The sequence below is a fragment of the Pseudorasbora parva genome, chromosome 5, assembly GCF_024679245.1.
Source record: "Pseudorasbora parva isolate DD20220531a chromosome 5, ASM2467924v1, whole genome shotgun sequence".
Classification (NCBI taxonomy): Eukaryota; Metazoa; Chordata; class Actinopteri; order Cypriniformes; family Gobionidae; genus Pseudorasbora; species Pseudorasbora parva.
In genome coordinates this window covers 37008249-37034149 of record NC_090176.1, presented here as the reverse complement: position 1 = coordinate 37034149, position 25901 = coordinate 37008249, and the positions used below count along the sequence as shown (strand labels likewise).

Below are 25901 nucleotides of genomic sequence, written 5' to 3'. Positions count from 1 at the left end.
AAGGTTTAGTCAAAAGTCAGATTAAACAGTTGTATAGTTTCTTTAGCAGCGGTTTTTATAATGTCAAAGTGGGGCAGGTTGGCATGTTTTAAAAATAAATATAAATAAAATATTTATGATTTATTAAATACTAAATTTGTTGACTGTAATAATTGGATGATATTTTTATGTGCTACATTTTACATTTTGTTTGTTTTGCAATGGTTTTAGTTTCATAATTGTTTCTTAAAAGCCTATAATAATGGCATGTTCCTTTGTGACAACATGCCCCGCCACTGGTCAGAATGGTAATATTCAAAGCTGTTTCAAACTTTTACTGGAGTTGTGTGACAACTAGCATTTTAGAAAATCCCTATTCTCATAAACAACACACCTCGTATTTATTTTTCCCATATTAAATTAAAGGGTTGACATTTTTGTATGTTACAGTTTACTCTGTTGATGTTGAATTGTTATGTTGAATTAAAAGCCTCTGTTTTCTTAGGCTTTTAACAATGGTTATAATTAACAGTATTTTGTAATCAAGACTTGATGTGAAACAAACAGCCTCTGTTTCTTTTAACTCTCTTTTCTATTTATAATATATCTATTTAGATCCTTGATTAGTGATTTAAAAAAATCCATATTCTCACATAGCAATATAGCCCTCTTTTATTTTTCTAATATTAAATACAAAATGTGTTGCCTGATAATATTTTTATATGCTGTTTACATTTTAATGTTGTTCAATTTTTTTGATGGTGTAAAACAATATTTTTTTTAACGAACTATATAATAATTATAATACATCTTATTTATATAGCAATTTACATTTTAAAGAAAATCTCAAAGTGTTACAAAGGGAGGAAAAATGTAATAAAGCAGTTAGAGCAATTAAGAATTAAGTTAAAATCAACACAAACATGTAAACACAAAGCAATTTAAACATCGAAAGATCCTTTAACAATTCAACAGTATTTTCTAAACAAAACTTTGTGCTGGAAATTAAATTTAAAAAATAATTTAAAAGTATGAAAACTAGCCACAGTCTCCCCAACTCCCTAAATTGCTATTTATGGTGTATATATTTAGTTCCTTCCCGTTTTAGAAAATCCCCATGCACACAGCAATGTCATTTTTATTTTCCTCTCTTTTTGAGAGAATCCGATATCATGGAATAAATTAACTCCAGTCACAAAAAACGGCTTGCGTGAATTCGGTTGTTGTTGCAACGTGACTAAACAGGCTGTAAACACTGCATAAACATTGTTTTAAAATTGGAAAGAACAAACATTGTAAGAGGCATGATGTTGAACAGCTCATGGTTTTCTTGTTGCCCTGCTAGGTCACACAATTTTGTTTCTTTTTACCCTTTTTTACCAGCCTTAATGCTAGTTTACAGCCAAAGGGTAATAACTTCAGAATAGGGCGTTCTTGCCATGCAAGTATGAATCTCAACTAGCCAGGGCCCAAGTCCATTGCAGCGTATACTGAATCCTAATGGTCGGCTAAGAAAGCCTGACAGCAATACTTGACATGGGCATTAAATCATTGCCCCAAGGAATCCTCCATCCTGCACCTCCTGACAGGAACACTGTCATCTCTGCCAGGGCATTTCCTATGCCTCTTGACAACACTGGATCTGAATTAGTCATTGCATTAGATGTAAATTGGTGCTGTTCAAGGATAATAATGAGCACCAAGATACATGTCGGTGTCACTGACATGACGCCATTTTGATACTGTCTCCCACCGGTTTATTATGTCTAATGGTATTCAGGCCGCGGCTGGCCGGAAAGTTTATTTTCAGTTTATGCACTTGTATTTTTGTGTTTGTTTGGACACTTCTCGGCACAAAGTGTCCATAGCAGAGCTCTTCTCAGAGGGTCAGTCTGGCAGTGTTTATCCAGCTGTCTGCATGATGGCTGACGGCTTCCCACTTGACATGGTTTGGCATTAAGGCTGACTAGCCAACAAGTCCGACTGCATGGGCAGCTCCATGCCACAAACTGGCATCACTAGCACTGAGAGGTGAGACCAGACTATAGCTGTGGCACTACATAATTCACTCTGGTCATAGGATCGCAGCCATATCATTGCTGTCTTATGTTTAAATCTAACATAAATCATGCACAAACATGCATATTTGTAAAAATAAAAAAAATGCTGTTTCATTGTCCCGTTGCCTTTTTACTGCACCAAGCTGGTTTACAAACTCCAATGGTTTATTGTAGATGGCTGTGGGTTATAATTAATTAGGTTCAATTATAACTAAGTGCAGTGTAATTAAGGTCTGATAAATATTTGATGCTATTTTTTTACGATAATCGCAGCCTCGTTAATATGTGAGCAATGCTGAATAATGCACTGTGAAAATCATTATTTGAAATTGTTTTTGTTTTTTTCGTTGAGGGTTTTCCCCCCGTCGAGCGGCTGACAGACACACTTTTTCATTGAAAAGAATGAAGGGCACAAACCGATGGTTTGAGCGAGATGGACAACATGTGCTTTATATGGAGAGAGGGAGGTCTTCCTGCCAGACTCCTAATTGAGGCCATTTAGCAAACATACATTCAGGAGGCTGAATGCTGAAGTATGAGCCAGAGGCTCTGTTGAACCATTAGCATGTATTCCCAGTTGCTCAAGTTAGTGAAGAAAAAATAGAGGTCTACCACTGAAATAATGTCTGCCAATTACCGCAGTACATAGCAGATAAGGATGTGTTTTACAGCTGAAAACTGACAAAAATATGCCGGTGAGAGAATCCACCTCAGCGCTGAGAGTGGAGACTGTGATCAATATCGGTCAGCTCTGTCCTCTATCAGGCTTATTCAATATTCAGCTAACTATTGTGCACTGTTTTGGTGTTTTAAAGTGCACTGTAGTTCATAAACAGGGTCTTTGTAAGTTTGAAGTGCTTTTTATAATAAAATGCATAGCGCAAGAAGACGTTCTGCTTGCAAGGCATGAAAACCAGGTGGCCTCGTAGACCGGCACCGTGCTCAGGGAGAACTCAGGTAGAGCGCTGATGAGTTCCTGGGAGCAGTCAGAGGGCAGAACATGACTTTTGTCAGATTCCCAAATGGAAGGGAAAAATGTGTCCAACGGTGAACAAAGGCGATTCGTCTCTACGGAGTTTGCCCCCACATGATTTCAGGTCTAAGTTGTCCTATCACATGTCTGAGTTAATTTCGTGCAACAGTGCAAGACTATGGCAGTTCTGTCAGATTTATGTGGAAGTTGTAGGTTTCAATTCTGGAGATTCATTTCTGCAGGCTAGCACATGAGCACTTGAAAAGCTGTGAGATCTCCCCTTTCAAACATTATCATTCTCCTGTTGTATAGATTTTCCTCCCTGACGGCCGCCATTTGAAGAATTTATTTTCCTCACTAATTACATGACAATATGATGGATTTTTCCCCCCAATGAGAACGCAGAATCGAGTAGATGGTTCAGGAAGAGGTATGTTCACTCTGCCCTTTATGTGTGCTTTCCTGGTGAATGTGCTGATTGTGTTGCCTTGTTTTTTTGTTATGTTGCTGAGCTTTGAAATCCCATCCTCTTGCGTCTCCTGCTGTTTCCCTGTGTTTTAAGTATCAGTCATATGGGTTAAGTATTGCGCAGTAGTGACTTGGATGGCAATCCGTCTACAATGGAAAAACTTGTTCTCTTCCAACTCTAGAACTCTGTGTGAAAAGTGAAATTGACATGTCTTTCAATACATACTGGAAGTGTGTTATTGAAAGAGACATATTTTATTCTCTAGCTCTTGCATCACATTCACTTGGCCACATTCTCTGATCATTGTTCTCCATAGGGGGAGGGGAGGGGCAGGGCAAATTCAGCAGACTTGGTCTAATAAATAAATAAACAAACAAACAAATTGATTGATAAAGTATGTGTTCTAAAGTTTACTTTTAGCAGAAGAGTTATTTTTTCCTCATTGTATCAACAATATTCATCCTCTGTTTTAAAATGTAAAATGGGGTCAACACATAAAATTAATTATGCATACAGTATATGATAAAATTTTCTAGTGACTGGTCACATCTAAATTTTTCAGTTGGCCGAATTGAATTTCTGTTAATTGATCAAATTTAGTTCACTGAAATTCAATTTGGCCAACTAATTTTTTTTGATGTGATCAGTCATACATTGCCCAGATTTATCTGTTCATATTAATATTTGAGAATTGTCAGTGACAAAAATGCCCTATTGAAGCTAATTCTATTAAAAGGTGGATTTTCTTTATTTATTATTTATAGTTTGTGCTGTAAACATTCCAAACAACTCCTTTTGAGTGACATAATTTTGTTTATGTAACATAACTGCGGTGTATATGTAACATATTTATATATATAGCAATCAGGCATAGCATGATGACCACTTAGAGGTGAAGTGATTAACGCTGAATATCTCTTCATCACAGCACCTGTTAGTGGATGGGATATATTAGGCAACAAGTGAATATTTTGTCATCAAAGTTGATGTGTTCGAAGACAGAAAAATGGCTAGCTGTAAGGATTTGACCAAGTTTGGCAAGGGCCAAAATTTGATGGCCAAAACTGCAGCTCTTGTGGGGTGTTCCCGGTCTGCAGTGGTCAGTATTTATTAAAAGTGGTCCAATGAAGGAACTGTGGTGAACTGGTGATAGGGTCATCGGTGGCCAAAGCTGCACGTTCGGCGTGAAGGCTGGCCCACGTGGCACCAGGATGCACTATGGGAAGGCAAGCCAGCAGAGGCTGTGTGATGCTTTGGTCAATGTTCTGCTGGGAAACCTTGGGTTCTGCCACCCACATGGATGTTACTTTGAACGTACCACCTACCTAAGCATTGTTGCAGACCATGTACACCCTTTCATTGAAACTGTATTCCCTGGTGGCTGTGGCCTCTGTCAGTAGGATAATGCACCCTGCCACAAAGCAAAAATGGTTTAGGAATGGTTTGACGAGCACAACTAATTTGAGATTGGCCTCCAAATTCCCCAGATCTTAATCTAATTGAGCATTTATGGGATGTCCAAAAAAAAAAGTACGATCTATGAAAGCCCCACCTCGCAAAATACAGGTATTTTACCAGTAATTCGATTTTTTTTGTGTATTAGGGTTAACAGAAATGTCTATAAAATTACTTGATAATGTCCGGGTAATAAGCGTTTTTTCCGTTATTTTACAGATTTCGTTTTTTACAGTACAGTGTACACACACACACACACACATAATATATATTTTTTAACAGATTTATTTTTTACAGCCATATTTGATCATATTTACCAGGGGTACCAACTAGAAATACCTGATATTAACCTGACTTTTAATTAATTCATTGGTGTTAGAAATAGCTCATATGAAAAGCTAAAACCTTCCCAAATGATGTTTAATGCACTGAAATAAATAATTTTCACAGAAAAAATATTTATCATTTAATCAAGACAGAAAGGTCAAATTTTGGCAAGACAAAAGTTTTGTCGCCTATACAGAAATTGAACAAATTTACTGCAAATACAAAAATATGTCAGCAAATTAAGTTGTGGTGCTGTGAGATCCAAATTTAACATCTTGTATGACTTCCATGAGCTTGAAGGACTGCATCCATGCGGTTTGGCAAGGATTCATACAATTTATTGATGAAGTCATCAGGAATAGCTAAGAAAGCAGTCTTGCATGCCCCCCAGAGTTCATCAATATTCTTTGGTTTCGTCTTCCATGCGTCCTCTTTCATCCTACCCCACATACGCTCAATGATGTTCATGTCTGGTTACTGGGCTGGCCAATCCTGGAGCATCTTGATCTTCTTCGCCTGAGGAACTTTGATGTGGAGATGGAAGTATGCGATGGAGCACCGTCCTGCTGCAGAATCTGGCCTCTTTTATGGTTGGGAATATAAGAGGTAGCTAAGATTTCTTGGTATTTTAGACTATTGATGTTGCCTTCCACCCTGCAGATCTCTCGCACACCTTCATACTGGATGTAACCCCAGACCATGATTTTTCCGCCACCAAACTTCACTGTTTTCTGGGTGAATCTCGGATCCATTCGGGCACCAGTAGGTCTCCTGCAATATTTGCGGCGACTGTGGTGTAATTCAACAGAAGATTCATCTGAAAAAAAAAAAATAAAAAAAAAAAAAAAAAAAAAAAAAAAAAAAAAAAAATATATATATATATATATATATATATATATATATATATATATATATATATATATATATATATATATATATATATATATATATATATATATATATATATATATATATATATATATATAATATATAATATATAATATACAGTCATGGTCAAAATTGTTGGTACCCCTGGTAAATATGATCAAATATGGCTGTAAAAAAAAATCTGCATTGTTTATCCTTTTGATCTTTTATTAAAAAATTCACAAAAATCCAACCTTTCATTAAAGTAAAAAATAATTGAAATGAGGGGTAAATCATATTATGAAATTAATGCTTTTCTCCAAAACACGTTGGCCACAATTGTTGGTACCCTTTTATTAAATACTTTTTGCAACCTCCTTTTCCTGGAGTTTGGAGAACACCTGACCAGAGATCAGAGACCTTTCCCCCATACTGAATCTCTCCAGATCCTTCAGATTCACAGATCCATGCTGGCGCTTCTTCTCTTCAGTTCAGCCACACATCTTCTATTGGGTTCAGGTCAGGAAACTGGGATGGTCATGGCAGAAGCTTCATTTTGTGCTCAGTGACACGTGTGTGTTGATTTTGATGTTTGTTTTGGATCGTTGTCCTGATGGGAGATCCAATCACAGCCCATTATAAGATTTCTAGCGGAATCCATCAGGTTTTGATTTTTTATCTTTTGGTATTTGCTCAAATCCATGATACAATGTATCTGAACAAGATGTCCAGGACCTCCAGCAAAAAAATAGGCCCACAACATTAAAGATCCAGTGGTATTTTTAGCCATGGGTATGGGGTACTTTTTATCCCTGTTTGCACCAAACCCATCTGGTAGATTGGCTGCCAAAAAACTAGGGCCGGGACTCGATTAAAAATTTTTATCTAATTAATTAGAGGCTTTGGAATTAATTAATCGAAATTAATTGCATATAAATATTTGACCTGAGAACAATGAGAAGTAATTTTTCACATGGATTTTTAGTATATCATTGAATAATGACTGAATACATAAGCTTAAAGGGGGGGTGAAATGCTGTTTCATGCATACTGATCTTTTTACACTGTTAAAGACTTGGAATCCCATACTAAACATAGACAAAGTTTCAAAAGTTAAGGTGGACGTTTGATGGGAGTATTTCTTTGTCAAAAATACTACTTCCGGTTAGTCATAAGTTTCGGCAAGTTTTTTGAGATCATGCGTCCCCTTTGACGTTAATGGGGCCGGAATTTCCTTGTATGGGCCTTACGGACAATACTACCGGAAGCGCGTGAGAGAGAGCGAGGGAGAGAGAGAGAGGGAGAGAGCGAAAGCAACAGCCTACGCCCATCAAAGCGCTGGCTTGGCTGGACAGGTGACAATTACACATAGCACATAACAATGTCACCAAAAAAGTGCGTTTTTGGTTGCCAGACCAAGACAGTCCTGCACAGATTCCCCCAAAACCCCGCGTTAAGGCAACAGTGGATGTAATTTGCTTTTCCGGATCAGCAACTGAGTTGCGCGAATGTTTATATCTGTTCGCTGCATTTCGGTGCCGACTGTTTCATAAACAAGGCCCAGCTCGACGCCGAATTTTCCCAATCGCCTAATGCTGAATGATGGAGCAGTCCCAACGTTAGAAGGGTGAGTGAGACTGCTTCAAATGTCTGTTTTTTTTAGTCCGCTTACTGTCTACACAAACCACGCGTAAACACACAAACACACGTGCACAACTGCACTTCCCACATGTACACCTTCAAAGACAAAAATACGACGATATAATTCAAGTATAAATATGTAAATAACACAAGCCGCTAAGCATATTATATAGTTAGTGTATAACTTGTAACTTACCACATACAGACGTCCTGCTCTAGTCGTTTTTGCTGCTGCTCCTGTTCAACTGCAGCCTCTGGGTCTGATTCCGGATCATAGATGTATGGCTGTATCTGATTAAAAGCCATATTTTTATTTTGAATAAAGTTTTTTTCCCGCTGTTAGGGATGACGCTCGACTCAACACACAGCGCGCTGCTGCACACGTCATTATTTAGCTCCGCTCACACGACACGCCCCCACCCGCTCGGCTTTTTTCGGAAAGACTCGGAACAGCGCATCTTTCTTATATAATTATTAAAAAAATAAAGACTTTTCGGAGATATGCAGGATGCAATGCTACTCTATAGGTACTCAAGATTGACATGACACTGACTGAAACTGAGTGTTTCACCCCCCCTTTAACCAACAAAATATTGTTTATTTATTTCAGTCCAGCAGACCAGTGCAATGTTTGCCATTAAGTGTAGCAAAAGCGTATTTGTGATATTTGAGGCTCGATGTGCTGCGGTGATACGCAAATTCCTTGTTGTATAGCTTGCACACAACCATGCTCTTGTCAACGCTTCCATCCTTTCGTTTTTTAAAACAAAATTTCCCATCCACGGGGCCAAGCAAAGCGGTCTCAGCAGCTTCTTCGTTCATGTTCACTATGGTTTGTTGTTGTCGTGACTTCTGAGCTATGCTTCTGAGCGCTAGTTGGTGTTCCAGTATAATCGGTCCGTCGTGGTTTATTTATTTGTTTGCGTAATTAATTAACGCGTTAAAGTCCCGGCCCTACAAAAAACTATTTTATAGTTTCATCTGACCACAGAACCAGGTCCCTTTTGACTTTTCATTCGTGTCTGACCACTGAATATGCTGGAGTTTGTTTATGGATGAGCGAGGAGGATTTTTCTTGAATCCCTCCTAAACAACATGTGGTGATGTAGGGGTTATTTGATTTTTTTTTAAGGCTTTCTGACCCCAAGACTCAACTAATCTCTGTGATTCTCCATCTGTGATCCTTGGAGAGTGTTCGTGCACTCAAACGTTCCTCCTCGCCGTGCATTAGGACAATATACACACACGTCCTCTTTCAGACAGATTTGTAACATCTTTAGTTAAATGGAGCTTCTTAATTATTGCCCTGATGGTTGATATGGGGATTTTCAATGCTTTTGCTATTGTCCTACAGCCTCTTTCTATTATGTGAAGCTCAAAAATCTTTTGCTGCACATCAGAACTATATTCTTTGGTTTCACTCATGGTGATAAATGATTAAGGGAATTTGGCTTTTATACCTCCTTATATTTAGACTCCTGTGAAACAAGACATCCTAGCTGGACAATTGCATGTTCCTTGTCACCTTGGTTTGCTAAAAAATGTAAATATTAATGTAAATATACTTCAGAGATATTTTACTCTAGGGGTACCTACAATTATGGCCAACGTGTTTTAGAGAAAAGCATTTGTTTCATAATGTCATTTACCCCCCATTGTCAATTATTTTACTGAAATGAAAGGTTGGATTTTTGTGAATTTTTTAAATAAAAGATCAAAAGGAAAAACAATGCAATACAATAATATATTAATATATTAATAAATTTAATATATATATATTAAATGCCACAGCCTACCTGAGCATTGTTTCTGACCATGTCCATCCCTTTATGATCACCATGTACCCATCCTCTGATGGCTACTTCCAGGCAGGATAATACACCATGTCACAAAGCTCGAATCATTTCAAATTGGTTTCTTGAACATGACAATGAGTTCACTGTACTAAAATGGCCCCCACAGTCACCAGCTCTCAGCCCAATAGAGCATCTTTGGGATGTGGTGGAACGGGAGCTTTGTGCCCTGGATGGGCATCCCACAAATCTCCATCAACTGCAAGATACTATCCTATCAATATGGGCCAACATTTCTAAAGAATGCTTTCAGCACCTTGTTGAATCAATGCCCCGAGAATTAAGGCAGTTCTGAAGGTGAAAGTGGGTCAAACACAGTATTAGTATGGTGTTCCTAATAATCCTTTACGTGGGTATATATATATAGGACCCAAAGATCACAGGCATTCAATATGTTTTTTTTCCGGCCTTGATCCTTACGCAGAGAGATTGTTCAAGATTCTCTAAATCTCTTGGATGATATTATGCACTGTAGATGATGATAAAAAAAATTCTCTGAAAAACTCTATTTTTCTATTTTTTTATTTTTTTAAATTATTTTATTAGCTTTTTATCTAAACTATGTTTCGCCAAAGCATTGGAGGAATTGGTGATCCTCTGCCCATCTTGACTTCTGAGAGACACTGCCACTTTGAGAGGCTCTTTTTATACCCAATTATGTTGCCAATTGACCAATAAGTTGCAAACTGGTCCTCCAGCTGTTCCTTATGCGTACATTTAACTTTTCAGCCCACTTATTGCTACCTGTCCCAACTTTTTTGGAATGTGTAGCTCTCATGAAATCCAAAATGAACCAATAATTGGCATGACATTTCAAAATGTCTCACTTTCAACCTTTGAAATGTTATCTATATTCTATTGTGAATAAAATACAAATTTAGGAGATTTGTAATTTATTGCATTGCTTTTTTTATTTACAATTGTACAGATACAAATTTTGCATTCGGTTTTGTATATATCTGACTTTAGGCTGACCAGTTAAAGCTATATTTTTGTTGGTTTGAAAATTACATGTTTTTGTTTATTTTTTGAGCTTGTGTTAAGTTCATCCCATTCAAAACTGGCAGTGATGAAATTGCTAGAATTCGCCAATGTCAGCCATAGGCGGCATATCACTGTCTGCTTTCGGCAGTTGCCATATAACATTTCCATAAAGTTGAACTTTGCTCATGTAACCAGAAATGGCCTACTCTTGTTGCTGCAAATAGCTGTCAGTATGAACGCACCTTTTGAAATGATAAGAAAAAAGATTGATATTTAGTTAATTATTCTTGTGCTGAGTGAGATGTTTTAGTGCCATCTGGATGGTCCATCACGATGCGTGGATGAGCAGGTGTGGTGGACAGCACATGAGAATGATGGATCTGTAAGAGAAAGGAATGAGGAGAGGGTGGGGCCTCCTCTCTCTCTCTCTCTCTCTCTCTCTCTCTCTCTCTCTCTCTCTCTCTCTCTTTCTGAGATGCGCCTGAGATGCTGATACAGGAGGAATCTGACACGTGTCTTCCTCACGCATTTTAATGAGTGTACTGCTTCTGTGAAGCTATTAAACGAAATGAACCATTTGAAAGTGAATTTTAGATTTCCGGTCAAAGCGCTCTCTTCCAAGAATGGGTGAGGGGATCGGCGATTGTCAAGTGCCCCCTCCTACCCCCCAGTATCCACACTAGAACCTCTCGCATACAGCATGGATGATCAAAAGAGGCCAACGGCGGACGGCCATTATGCCAATGACACTTTGAGTAAGAGTCTAGAGAACAAAATGACATGACAGCCATTAGGGTTTGAAAGTGGGACTTTAAAGAGAGGCTGAAGGATGAATGTCAGGAGCGAATCAAAGGGAGAAAGTTAAATCTTCATAACGTTCGCCGCTCTCCACAGAAAAATAAGTTCTTTGCAAAGCAGCTCCCATTCAAGTCCAAAAACACGAAGACGAGTGTGTCCGTGTAGAATAAAGCAGACGAGGAAGTTGAGTCTGGAGGTTCAGACATGAAAGCTAATAGGGCAACGAAACTCCATTGTGCAGGTGGTTGATCATTAGTGGACAGGTTTTAGTCAGCGAGAGGAGATGCACAACGATACGGCGTGCTCAAGTATCAGGAGCCCAAATGATGTGCTGGCTTCCAGACATGAAGTTATGAAGAAAAGAAAACATTGCCAAACAAAATTGCCAAGTTCAAAATCAATTGGATAGAACAATGAATTCTGAGATGCGTCCCTGGGCCTTTTTCTACTTCTAAGCTGCCTTTTAAACTTAATTGCCAACAAAATCATAGGCCTCTACGTAATGCCGTTTGTGCAATTTCTAAGTCCCCTCCTCATTCAAACGCCACATTATGCCAACGAATGTGGCTGATCAGCTGGATTTTCTGGCACTGTCCATGCGGCTCATCTCTCCCTGCCAGTGCAAGGAAAAATGCATCTAATGTGTCTCCATGTCACATAATCAAGGATTTTAGAGTGTAAATCTTTGATCTGGGAGAACATTTTCTGATAGGATCAACCCCCACCCCCTCTTGGCTGAAGCCTTCTGATCTCCCTCCAATTACTGGTGTCAAATGAGTCTGTTTACAGGCTGATTGGATGAGTGCTGTACTGACAGTGCCCCTCCCTCTCCCTGGAAAGCCTCGTTCCATCCTCGGCCACCGTCGCACCGATGGCGAGGGCCCCGGCACACAGCTGGAGCTGTTTGGAGCCGCTTCAGAGCCAGTTGTAAGGCGGCCAAGTTGGGGGTCTCGAGGGCCTTCCATCTGGTGTGACAGGGCAGGCTCTGGGGCTTGGCTGACAGAGTGCAAGAGCGAGAGAGCCCGCAAACCTTACAGAGCCTCACAAATCTTTTATTTATCGGCCTGCTCGGCTCACATTTGCAGTAGTTAGTTAATATGCAGACTGGGCTCCAGGACTTCAAATGGCGCTGTGGAGTGAAGCTGGCTGGAGTTTAGGGGAGGGGAGGTGGGGGCTCCTCAGCCAGGCGCCCCGCTGAGAACTAAAGGGGGGAGGAGGTCACTGTCCAGCTGCAGGGGAGATCTGGGGCTCTCATATTCAAGCATCTTCATATTCATTACTACCACCATCATCATCATCATCATCATCATAATGAGAATCCCAGCTTGCTTGTGATGCAAAGGAGATCTTAAGAAGCATATGACTTGCATCATGACTGATTTTATGCTGTTTGCTGTGCCCTTAAGGGCAACTCCTGAGGAATTTGTTTTTACATGCAACAAGGCGCACAATTACGGCCTCTTAATTATTCCAGCCTGACATAAAGGTAATGCATGCTTTAAAGGGATAGTTCACCTAAAAAAGGAAAATTGTGTCATCATTTACATAATTTAGGCTCTTTAAAAATGTGATTACAAGCGATAAAGTTTTTTCCCTCCATTGCAGATATGGGTTTATTAAACAGCTCAATGTCACGGAAAACATTTTTTCACTTCAGTTTCAAATTGACTGGTGCTAAATAGAGTGTTCAGTTATCTCAGAAACGGCTAAAGTTGACTGTGGCAACATTTTATGATGTTGTTTATTGCATGTATCATGCAACATTTTATTAGAACAGTGCCATTTTAGCTTTTTCCAGGGGGCTTTGAGATCTTTTTTGGAGTATTGTGACTGGGTTTTTCTTGGGACTCATACCCTAGCACTGTACTAGGTTCACTACCAAGCAAGTGTGCTATGTCAGAAAAGCCTTACATGTGCTGCTGGTTATGTGATGCAAAAATCAAAATGTATTTGATCACAAATTATGCACTGTGGTAAGTAAAAGTCTTTTGAGGTAATGCCATAGTATTGTGTAACAAACCACACAAATACAAGTGTTTGTTAATCAGTAATCTGCCTCTGTAATCATAACTTTTGAAAAGGAACAAAAGTTTTTAGCGTTTTACTTCCTCAAGTGTTCATTTAATCTGGAAACTGCAACTATACGTATATGGAGATTTTTGCAGAAATGTAGCCAGAGTCACATATTGGAACTGTTCCTTTAAAAGTATCATATGCAGTTCTCATTTGCATAGTGTCAGACATTAGCATGAATTATGGGATATTCCGCACTGCCACCTAATGTTTTGGTATGTGAGTGCATGTGGGCTGACGCTAAGTATAAGTACTCAGTGATGGGGGAAAATGTGTGGATTAGAAGGAAAAAAATAATGCTAATAATAGTTATTTTTTCCCACTTAGTGAAAAAAAAGCCCTGACTCAAGTCAAAATATAAACATTTTATTCTTTCACTTACTAGAAGTCCTGTAAAGAAAAACATTCTGTTCCAGGAAGACAGTTCCATGCTAAAGGAAGGTCAACACAGAGCTCCGCGTGACATTTTCTTCAAATTTATGGAGTAACGTGTCACACTGAATTGTCATGCGATGACACCAATTTGATGTGATGGCTCTTTACGGCTGTCCCTTTCCTGTCATATAGTGCATGCACAGCAGATACAAGAGTTCAACAAGCGCTCCAAAGGGCTGTCCCATCGCCACACACACGTTGACGAACGCGACTGGCTTCACCGCCCTCATAATGCTGAGAGAACAGACCTGACAACAAATTTGTATACAATTTAAAACCTTCAGCGCGTACCAGAATGCATGTTTTGTATATGGTACAAACGTGGTGGCATTAAGACAAACCACTCATTGAGCAGCTGGGAATTTAGAAAGAGGTGAAGTGGTGCAGCCTTTCTGTGGCGTTCATGGGAACACAGATGCCAGTAGCACGTCTGCTCTCAGAGCAGCCAATCTCAGCAATTATTAACTAGGTGGCATCGAGAGCGCTGCTTAGGCTGTTCAACAGCTCCCTGAGCTCTTTAAGGAGCTCAAGACATATTTTCCAGAAGGCCCTCTGGAGCATCACTCTTCACATACGCGCGCTCTCCCTCTCTCGCCTTGTCACTCGTCCCTCTCCTCCTTATTTCTCCGGTTGTGTCCTCTTGGATCCAATTTGCAACTTAGCATCACCCTTGTTTGCTGGTTTTCTTCTGGTCTTATCTTATCTTGTTACACACTCTTCAGGCTTTGTGGTTAAATTATGTATTAAGGTCAATGTCAAAACATGGAAGATATGTAATCTACAGGGAGTTTCCTTTTATTCATTATTACAGTGAAGGCTGAGCACAACTGTCAGAGAGCCGAGGATGTGCGCAGCATGGAAGCTTGCTGCACAGCGGGGCTCTTCATAGCCCCCTCTCCCGCCTCTCTCCCAGGACAGACCCCTTGATAGATTTACCCAGCTAACCCATCTCACTTAAAAAGTTCTCTCTTCTCTGCTCCAATCTGAAAGCTGTCAAGCGCACCTATATAGCGGTGTCATTTATCTAAAAGAAGACGCGCACACTTGAGACGCGGGAAGATGTCATCCGTTCAGTTGCGTTTTGGAATCTTCTAACGGGGGACTTGCAGTTGGCTCAGGTGGGAGGCGCTTTCTTTTTGGGAGGGTCTCGAGGAACGTGACACTCTTGTACGTATATATGTCTCCGATTAAACTTAAGTGACGTTGGGAATGGAACGTCTCTGCTGCGTTTTGACTGAAGGTGTACAGCTTGCGCGAACTTGACCCCCTATCGTGCTCATGTCCGCTATAAGATCTGGGACCCGGACTGATGGGTAAATCCCATCTCTGCGGCGTGCTTAACAACCAAAAAAAGGGCTTGATAAATTTGAGCCAACTCTCTCTGGGGCAAGCATAATTATTTTCTGATTAGATTAATTCAGTTATACTTTGGTCCTTTCCAGAGCCACCGGCGTGCCTGGAAGAAGCGCACTCAGTCATGCTAACAATTACACAATTAGCTGAGCAGCGCAAACCATGCAGGGAAATTCAGCTCCAGCTAACAATCCACCCTCCTACATGCATAGACCATAACAATTATCATTTGTGGGGTTTTATGGTTCTCTGATGCTGATGGGGGTTGGAATAATGTGAGTTCACCCTGATGTTTAACCCACCCACTCCTCTCTCATTATTTCTGCTCCATTGTGAATACCATAAACGTCTCGATAACCGCAATGATAAACAGTTTGAGACCGAGAAACAATCGTTCCCATTATGGGGAGTGTAATTGAGAATATCCCTTTCTCAGTTCTTTATAGATGCTCTTCAGGGACACATTGTCCAAACGGTCAACAGCAGCAATATTTTTCATTTAGATTCACTTGTGAATGTGATTACTTACTGGAGGATCCTTACTGGGACTCATTTTGCCTGTAATATAAAATCAAGCTCTTTATTTTATATTGTACGGACACTTTCAAACACAATTACATCAATGCAGAATCTAATATTAGCTGTCAAAAACTAATTTTCACAATAGCTTCTTTTGTTTTCCACAGAAACAAGTCCTGCAGGTTTGGAACAACATGAGGGTGAGTAAATCATGGCAGAATTTTCATTTTTGGGTGAACTATGCCTTCAAAATGTGTAATGTATTATACCACTCTACGAGACTCATTTGATGACACCATAAAAACCGTTTTAGATGTTTATGTATTTGTTGTCTTGAATACACATGATGCAATTAGAATGATGCAATATCTACAGTCGCTAAAATGTGCTCAATCCACCACCCAAGCTCAGTTTGTTCTTGCTCAATACAGCGATAAAAAACAGCTGCTCTCAAGTGACACAAATTTGTTTTTTAATAGCAAGTTTCTGACACAGAGTCCTGGAAGAAGTCAGATTTTTTTTGCTAGCGGTGGACCTTCAATACATACTTGATGTCATGTCTCTCTGGAGCATTAGCATCTTTTTGTTTTGCTGAGTAGTTTGATGATACATTCTCTGTAGTCGAGCCAGAATTCTCAGCAACCTACCCTGAGCTCGCAACCCATCCCAAGGTTTTTGCACAGACTGGACGTTCGCAATGAACATGCATTTTAAATTAAAGTTAGATGAAAAAAAGTAAAAAGCTCCTTATCTGGCCAAATGCATAATGAACCTAGCCTGCTGAACTAATCACGCCTGTCCAACGCAACGAGACAGGCAATAGAGGCGAGAGATAGGAGCTCCGTTTTCTTTTTATCCTTGCTTTTTCTCCTCTCGTCCTAGTGGAGTGATAGCACAGTTGCGTTCTTAACCTCGCGTGTAGAGCGTGGAAAATAACTTGTGACTTGTAAGCCTAATTAAGGAATCCTCCCTGACCTGCACACCCAGGCCTCGTCAGAAATCTAACACCATAGCTGATTCAACATGAGCTACACACCGGGCAGGACCCAGCACTAATGAATACTAATGAATAATAATTACAGGCTCTTTGGCACCCAGACGCACTGCAGGGACAAATGCTAATACGCTTTAAATGTACACCGCTAGGAATGACTAGCGGGTTCAACATGCGGCAGATTAGCCGAAGGGCCGATGCAAACTCAAGGTGAAGGATGAAACATTTCTCGCGGACGAAATTATGAGCATATTGGTTTGTTTTTCGGTGATGCAGGCGAAGCCATTGATCTAGAGAATTTAGGCCACATGAGAGCAGACGAATCTCGGGATGTGGCGCTCCTAGCGTGTCTGTTTGTGACACCTTTTAATTGGCAGCATTAGAGCTCATCAACGAGCAGACTGTTGTTTGTGAGAGAGCTCTCTCCTAGTGCTTTTGTACTCGTTCTCGCATGGCAGGGAAATTAAACTTTGTGGTGTTATTTTTTTCCCACTGTTTATTCTTTTGATCTGTGTGTACATTATTCGCAGCTCTTTGAATTTAAATTTCACTGTCATGTTTCTCTTTTCATCACACTGATGGTTGCAGCTCTAATAATATTCAGCTTTTAAGTCACTGTAGAATGTTAATTAGATTCTCTCTTTTTTCAATTAATACGTCCCTGCAGGTTTCCTAATCAAATCATTTTTAGCCCCGTAAAATCACGCATTTTGTGTCAATAAATTACTGTTAAATCTTAAAAATAAAATTGCATCAAAACAATACAAAAATCCAAGGTGTATGAGAACTGTTTGTGTAATATATTGCATATATTATTCTAAATGTTTCAGTAACACTTCCAAGTGTGCTCTTGCAGGCTTAGTGCAATGCGGTTACCTTGCGCCTGTATTGTGGAGTATTAGTGGTATAATGTGTGTTGCTCTGCCTCCCTAAATGCTAGTGTTGTCCAGCAGCTTCTACTGTCCCATCTATCATCTTCAACGGTGAGCCAAGGATTCTGGGATAGAGGAGCCACGTACCGGGCTGTGATAATGAAAGGTCACAAAGGGGGTGGAGTGTTGAAATTGCTTTACTTTACAATGAAACATGCTCAGCCCAAGCAATGGCATAGCCGAGGAATGCAGTCTGAAGCAGAGGTAGAATTTCAAATGGTCTCATGGCCACTGAGGCAACAGATTTGTTTTCAACACCGCGCTGAATGGAAGACGCCGAAGCCCATTACACATTCACGTGGGTTTTTTGGGTTGACACATTTTGTATATTTTCGTAAGTGAAAATTATTTGTTTTTGTAGTTTCATTCCTTGACTTAATTTTTGTAAATTCCTGTGAAAAGTTGAAATTGAATATTCAGTGGTGCTTGTGCTTGATAGAATGTCTTTGCTGTTTATTTATATATTTTAGCTTTAACATTTTTATGCATTTGACATTATCATATTCTGTTTTTTTATCATGGTACAATAAACACTGTATGCCAGCAAAAAGAACTTGGTGTTTCAGCGCTTCCATATATTTATTGTGAAAATCTGCTTACATATATATAAATAAATCTGCCTTCATTGTGAGGTATAAAATCAGTTTGACAAGTTTCTCCCAAAAATATGCGAGGAAAAATAAGAGGGAAAAAATATTTCACTGCGTTCACATAAGAAAACTGATATTCACAGACCAGAAAAAAATATATATATTTGCCATTTATTATACTTTATAATGAACTGATTCACATCTTGCTGAGAGGTAATTAATACGGGGAAATCTTGAATTAAAGATGTAAATCTTGACACTTTGGCAGGGGGGCCGGTAAGGGACAGTAGTCTCTAAGGCCTGAATTATTCTTAGCATAGACCAATTAACACCATGTATCTTCTTTTATGTTCAGTTCAATTAAGAGCCTTTACAGTTTTTAAGTTCTTTTCTTCTTTATAGTTGGAGAGTGTCAGAAACACAGATCAAAGACAAACGCAGCAGTCCGTGCACCATAGGTAAATCTGCTTTGCATAAGAATCTGCATGTTACTACGAAGGTTTTATTATAATTTTGCATGAATTAAAAAACAGGAAGGGAGCAGAAATAAGGGAGAGAACCCACAAAGCAGTCTATTAATCTGCTCTCAAATCTCCCTATATCTACTACTCTGACAGCTGAGTACCTCGATAGCTCAAACCCCAGTAGACTGACGCCGGCTGTAGAGAACAATTTTACTTTTTGTCATTCCACGACCATTCCTTGTGTTTTATTTTGATTTTCAACCAAGCTGCCCAGGGTTGGAAGTGAATGAATGGACCTAGATGAAGTGGACTGTATCATTTTTAACCACTCGAGTTCCAGATAGTCATTTGCAGTTTTACTTGTTTACACTGATCAACAAGCTGTTATTTAAAGTGTTTGTCTGTCCTCTTCATTCTTTTGTGTTTTATTTTGCATTATTATTGGACTGACAGTTGTGTTTTTCTCACCACAGGAGCTTCACACTTGAAGTTAAAATTCAATCTCAAAACCTGGTTAGAAAATTACTGCACTCGCCAATTTTCCTGCTGAGAAGAGTGTCATGACCGCTTTATGCTTATATTTATTTTACATTGGCCACTGTAGATTTCCTCCTTAATTATATTCCTCAGGCAGATGGATGGTTTCTTGAAAAGATCTCTGCTGCATGCTGTGTTAGAATCGTCCAATGTTATGATATGGTCAATATATATCGTAATCATATTGAGAGATAACATCCAGGGAGGGGCACAGCCTCAGGGTGGGTAGATGCTTTCAGGGCAACATAATAACACAAACAACCTGTTTTTCAGCACCCCTAATTGCTGCACTTTAATTGCATTAAGCAGTGAAATATCAATAAATCAATGGGCAAATGAACTGGGCAACTATGAGCAATTACTGTTTAGTGTTGCTCTGTATTATTCTATTGATGTTCCACTAACGGCCGTCCTTGAGATATTGAATGCTATTCAACCCAGGCGCTGACATCATAATAGAAGGCAGCGTTGAGCAGTCTGGCCGCGTGGACAGCCGGCCTCTGCAGCATGTTTTTCTCACTTGTAGACATGCTTTTGTAACCATAGAGCGACACTAGTTTTATTAAGTATATGTTTGGACTTTTATGTGAATATTAAATGTAATTTTGTCTAAAAAAAACATTTATTTCATATAAAATACTGTCTTTATTTACAACTAACATTCACTGTGCAACTGATCTGTCCTTGATTGTCTCTAGCTGGGAGATCTTGTTGAGTTATATGGAATTGTTTAATGATACAAGACAAAGGATATAGTAAATATATATACAGGTAATAATTCGAGAATGAAATGTTTCAACTTTCCTCACAAAAATGTAAAGAGGAGACGAGGCTAGTTGTCGTAACTATAACAAGGCATAAGTCCAATATACTATAATACAATACACATGCAATGCAATTGTTTGACTGGTGCAAAATGTATATCATTGTATTTTTTAAGCTTTAGGATGACAAAATAAACTGCTCTATAATATAATACAAGGTTCTACTGATAAAACTAAATTGTATCAGTCTAAAAGTTGCTCGAAAAGACAAAGAGTACTCCTTACAAATATGTTGGGTTGTCACTTTTGTTTCAAATTAAAATGTTTTTTAAATAATTAATTAATTATAATATCTATTGACCAAAACAAGAGTTTGATTATTTTGCATATTATAGTTTAATTTATTTTCTGTTTCATGATTTTTTGTCTGCTTCATAAATGTTTTACTGTTTAAATTTTGCTGAAAAGTCATCCAATTGTGACAACACATGCTCAAAGACCTGTATCTTTTTTATGTGTAATAACATAAATGTTCAATACATTTTTGTAGTTATGACTTTAAGATTTGATTTAGATATATAAAAATTAAAATGTGCAATATAAAAAAATTGACCTACATATAGCTTATATTTTCATTTCAGGACAAAGAAACAGTCGGTGACCCTGTCTCTCTAGTAATGAGTTTGACAGAAATGCTTTTAATGTTTGATATCTAGGGATATGTAAAAAGTCACGTGAGAAAATTTTGTCAGCTTGTTCTTGACCCGCTATTTTTTTTTTTTTTAAAGAAATTGTATGATGTGCGTTGTAATAAAAGCTTTGAGGTTCTTTTTTTCTGTTGCAAGTTTATTTTAAGCCTGTTTAATGCACTTTCACCTTCATGTGAGTGTTTCAGGCTGTTGACAATTGCCATTTTAATCCAATGTTCAAAGAAATTTTTATAGGATAGCAGACTAATTCAAATATCAAAATATTTTGGCAGGTGAGATTTCTTTGTTGGTTTGTTTTCATAACCTCGGTGTCTCAAAGTATTATTAAGTAAAATCTTTACTCTGTAGTCTGTTTGAAGATATAAATAGCGTGTACTGCCATCTAGTGGAGTAATTATGCAACAGTGTTTTTTCAATTGAACTGTAGACGGTATGTGCTTAGTCCTTAAACTTCTAGCTGTTTCATTCAGAATAACCGACACACATTTTTTTCTATAATATTAAATCAATAAAATAAAATGCCAAAAATGTATTATTAAATTATGTGTAATGGTCCTGACGCTGAAAACTATTTTTTAAAAAGCCGCTGTTGGTCTGTATCAACATGCGTGTCCTTTAGTTGTCTCGCAATTTGAGTACACAAGAACAAAGAACAGCAAAAATGAGCAAAACATGTTGCAAATCAAGCATGCAAATAAGAAGATTTTTCTCATACTAGCTCAGTGGGAATCAGTCAGGCTTGTTCTCGATGGCCCTCTTTTCCCTGCTGTGAACAACGTGCTCTGTCAGTGATTAGCAATAACACAGACAATGGATGTAATTTCGGTAGGAGGGCACACGTGGAATATCAGACCTTGCATAAAAACAAACACACACACATTCTTGTTGTCTGTGCCTCCCATACACAGGTAGATAGTTTAAGACACGTTTTTTTGATATTCCACATCTGAGTGATTTTGTATGCCAACAGACTTCTGCAAAAGCTCCTGCAGCTGCAGTTTTCAGCAGATGCTGGAGAAGAGCAGAGAAGGCCATCACTGCAGTCTCCACTGTCTATATGCTGCACAGGTACACATGCTCCCGGGGTTGCTAATGTAATGACTTTACATTGATTCTGTCCGACTAGACTGCTTGTTTTCATCCTTTTATAGGGAGCAGTGCCAAGGTTTTAGCCTACTGTTATGTGAAAAGTGTGTCCTTTTCAGCACGTATCAAACTGATACTTCCTCACATGATAGGCCTACGATGGCTGAGAAGAGTAGCTATATTCTGTCCTCGGAGAGATTTTTTTTAATGTATCATTTTACCATACAGTCAGCCATATCTGTAACTGAAGCACTTTGAGTGGATTGACTCACTGCCTAATTATAAGAACCAGATCTTTACATCTCAGACGTCAAGACAACGTCTCTGAGAAGGTGAGGTGGAATAATGTTTTAGGAATAAGACAGAACACGTTTCCATGAGATCATGTAATCTGACAGACACAAGGCCCCGGAGCTGCAGATATATATATTCAAAATTTCAAACCTTTATTGAAATTTTTAATATGTTGGTGTGCGTGAAGAGGTTTCTGTTATATAAAGGATAAAACCTGAGATCACCTACACGGGGGAAATAGATTAATTAACATACAAAATTATGTTTATGTTTTTGAAAATGCAGAAAGTTTTATGAGATGGGTGGGGGAGAAACAGTGTGTGTGTTATGGGGACAAAATGTTCCAACAAAGATGACAATATACAAAATCCTTGTGTCAACATTTTGGTATATGTATTTGGTATATTTTTAAAATATAAAATTCAGGAAGTTTTCTGTGCTGGGTACGTTTAAGGTGAATATACAATTTGTACAGTGTAAAAATCATGTCTATGTCCCCATAAAAGATGAAAACCCAGTGTGTGTGTGTGTATGTATGTATGTATATATATATATATATATATATATATATATATATATATATATATATATATATATATATATATATATATATATATATATATAATTTAGATATACGATATACATTTTAAATATGTTGGTTACCTTTAGGTGTAATATTCGCATATCCCTGGACACCAACCAGATGGAAACGTGTGTTTTGGTGGACTGGATAACTTTTTTATCTCATAAAGAAGAATATGTGCACAAATTAGATACTGCTGTGGTCAAAGGAGACATTCTTTGGCAGAGATAAAGAGAATATTGGCTCTATTGAAAGATCACAGTTAGCGGCCTTTGATAAGACATCACTGAATTTTCTTTCTCATTAAATTTTCATTTTTATTTTCAATGTGTGATTAATTTTGCGACAAATTCTGTCCCGTTTAAAATATAATAATAACATAATGTCTAATATTAGATGGTAATTATTAATACTTAGGCAGAAAAAAATAATGCAATGTTTTATTACTGATGACAATTTGTCTCATGTTCAATTCAAGCTCTGATGTTGTAGGCCATTAATGGTTTTTAATTGCAGCCTCTTTAATTTGATTGCATTAGCTATACTTATTTTCCTGTGCATATTGGTGAATAACAGTTGCATTATACGTACACAAAAAACTAGATTACCTGTCTAATGTATAACTGTACATGTTTAACCTACTTTGATCAGCCTTGAACAATTTTTGAAAAACAATTATTTCAAAACTAATTGCAGATCATGTGCAAACCATTGCCATTGGCATGTAAGTCATCCATTATATGGTTTCAGCTCAAATTCTTCAGATCATTCACTGTCTAAAAATCTGAACATGATGCGCTGAGCTCAGAATATAGCCCTGAATTACAACATTTAAACTGTATTTATGCTTTCATTGATTTTCCTGATGCGGAGGTGAGTTAAATTCTCAATCTACACCTTGTCACTCACATCAATGAGATATTACACCACAGTAAATACATCTGAACCACAGCTACCACAATCTGCCTGAACACGGATCCACTGATAACTATGATGGGAGTTGTTGGACTGATTCTTTACGCAGTCAAATCCAATGCCTTCTAATCTTCTCCTGCTTTTTCTGAATTATTCAAACAGATCTTGAAGCAACAGAGGCGTCTCGACAGCGAGCAAAGCTCCCTGTGAGAGAGCTTCAGATAATGTGAAATGAATGATGAAATTCTGGGAGCTGAAATGAAAGACTGATGTGATGCGTGTTCAAAGGTGGGGCCCGGGTCCCCAGGCCCTTGGGGGGCTTAACGAGCCTCTTTTTATACCTTTCTTTTTAACCAGGGATGAATATGTTGCAACGTCTTTGGCAAAAAATAACCAAAACCGATTTCCACATTCATGCGGGCATGTCAGGGAAAGAAACAGCTCTTTGTCCAGCATTGGGGGGAATCGCTCAACTTTTCTTCTCATGTTTGAGGGAAAAAAACTAGATCGAAATCTCAAGTCAATTAATAGATGAAACACATTTTTCTAAAATAGGTTACTCATTTTTGTAGGAAGCATTTAGGGGGCAATTTAGTTAATGCATGAAATAATTCACGCCATGATGTAATGTCCATTTCTTTTTATCTTGAAAGGAAACTGGCTTATCTGCTTTTTAAAAAGCACATCAACAAACAAATAGCTTTAAGTACCGTGATGTTCTTCGATTAATATTGATGACATGCTACTTGACCTTGGTACTTGAGTGTGATTAAATAAAACAATAAAAGGAATATGCGCATAATTATGTTTATAGTTCAATACCTTGCTGTAAAACAAATATTAAACTTCTCTGTGAACTCAAAATGGAAATGTATTTTAGAACATTTCGCATGCAACATGCTTGCAAAGTCCTGAAAGTTTTCCCAAATTTAAAAGCAAAATTAGTCTTGCCTTGTGACTGTAGCCATATTAGATGACATTATCCTACTTTTGCCTGATCGTGTGTGTGTGTGTGTGTGTGTGTGTGTGTGTGTGTGTGTGTGTGTGTGTGTGTGTGTGTGTGTGTGTGTGTGTGTGTGTGTGTGTGTGTGTGTGTGTGTGTGTGTGTGTGTGTGTGTGTGTGTGTGTGTGTGTGTGTGTGTGTGTGTGTGTGTGTGTGTGTAAACCCTACGTTAAGAGGACAAAATGTCCCCAAAGATGCCAATATCCAAAATCCTTGTCCATAAGGACATTTTTTGGTCCCCGTTAAATTGTGTGTGTGTACTTGTTTATATTACATACATTAAATGTCCCCACAATGTAATATAATCCTGAGGTCACCTACATTGTGGGGACCAGCCAGCATTCCCCACAATGTAAATGGATTCATAAACATACTTAATTGTATGTAAAAAAAAGTAAATGAAAATGTAAAAATGCAGAATGGGTTTAGGGGCATGGGCAGTGCAGGGGGATAGAATGTACAGTATAAAGTCCATTACGCCTATGGAAAGTCCATACTATTCACAAAAACACAACACGAGTGTGTGTGCTTGTTTGTGTGTTTTTAAGGCATACTATCTGATAGCCTATTGTACTTTAATCTAACCATTGTGTAATGCAGTAATGTTTGTGTGTATGTGTGCTCTGGTGAATTATGATCCCTGCAGGTCATTCATTGATAAATCAGACATTTTTGTAAAAGTAAAAATAAATATTGGGCAATGAAAGTTCCTCCTCCGTAGGTACTGTTACATCAATATAGCATGAGAAAATCTCCATGGATTTCAAAGGCATGATCATCATTCCCATTCCCCATTGTGATCTCAAATAAAGAATCCAAACATCTGAGAGCAATTGAAGTGTCTTGTGAAATATATTCTTCCCACCAAGCATTGATTTATTATGTGAATTACAAATCTAAATGTTTTTTGAATAAAGAGGGTGTCCTTTTGTGCTTTTATTAAAAATCATGAGGTACAGGGTGGAATAACTATTAAAGGGTTTCATACTGTGCTGTAGATCATATGGTTTTCTGTGTTTCCTTAAGCATAATGGTATTACAGCAGTGGTCTAGTTTAAACAATTTATACACAGCAATGGCTGTAAGGAAATCATTAGATGAACAAGAAGTTTCTTTCTGTTAAGTACAATGCCTAATGTGGTGTTACTGTAAATTTGAGGAACATTACAGGGGGCTCCATATTATTAGTTTGATCAGTCTAACATTGTGGCCATTTGAAATTAATTTATCAGGACACCTCTAC

The 25901-nt window shown here is 38.3% G+C and overlaps 1 long non-coding RNA gene across 3 annotated transcripts in view; it reads left to right on the top strand.

Moving 5' to 3' along the window:
* LOC137076135 (uncharacterized) overlaps positions 1 to 19873 on the top strand; it is a 180370-nt gene extending 160497 nt beyond the window's left edge. For 2 of the 3 annotated variants that reach the window (XR_010905208.1, XR_010905207.1), the window contains 3 exons: positions 15954 to 15986; positions 17734 to 18760; positions 19240 to 19873. This is a non-coding gene — a long non-coding RNA (uncharacterized lncRNA). Of the gene's footprint in view, positions 1 to 15953; positions 15987 to 17720; positions 18761 to 19239 lie in introns of all 3 variants that reach the window. The other variant, XR_010905209.1, reaches the window with a different exon arrangement.
* The last annotated feature ends 6028 nt before the right edge of the window (positions 19874 to 25901 follow it).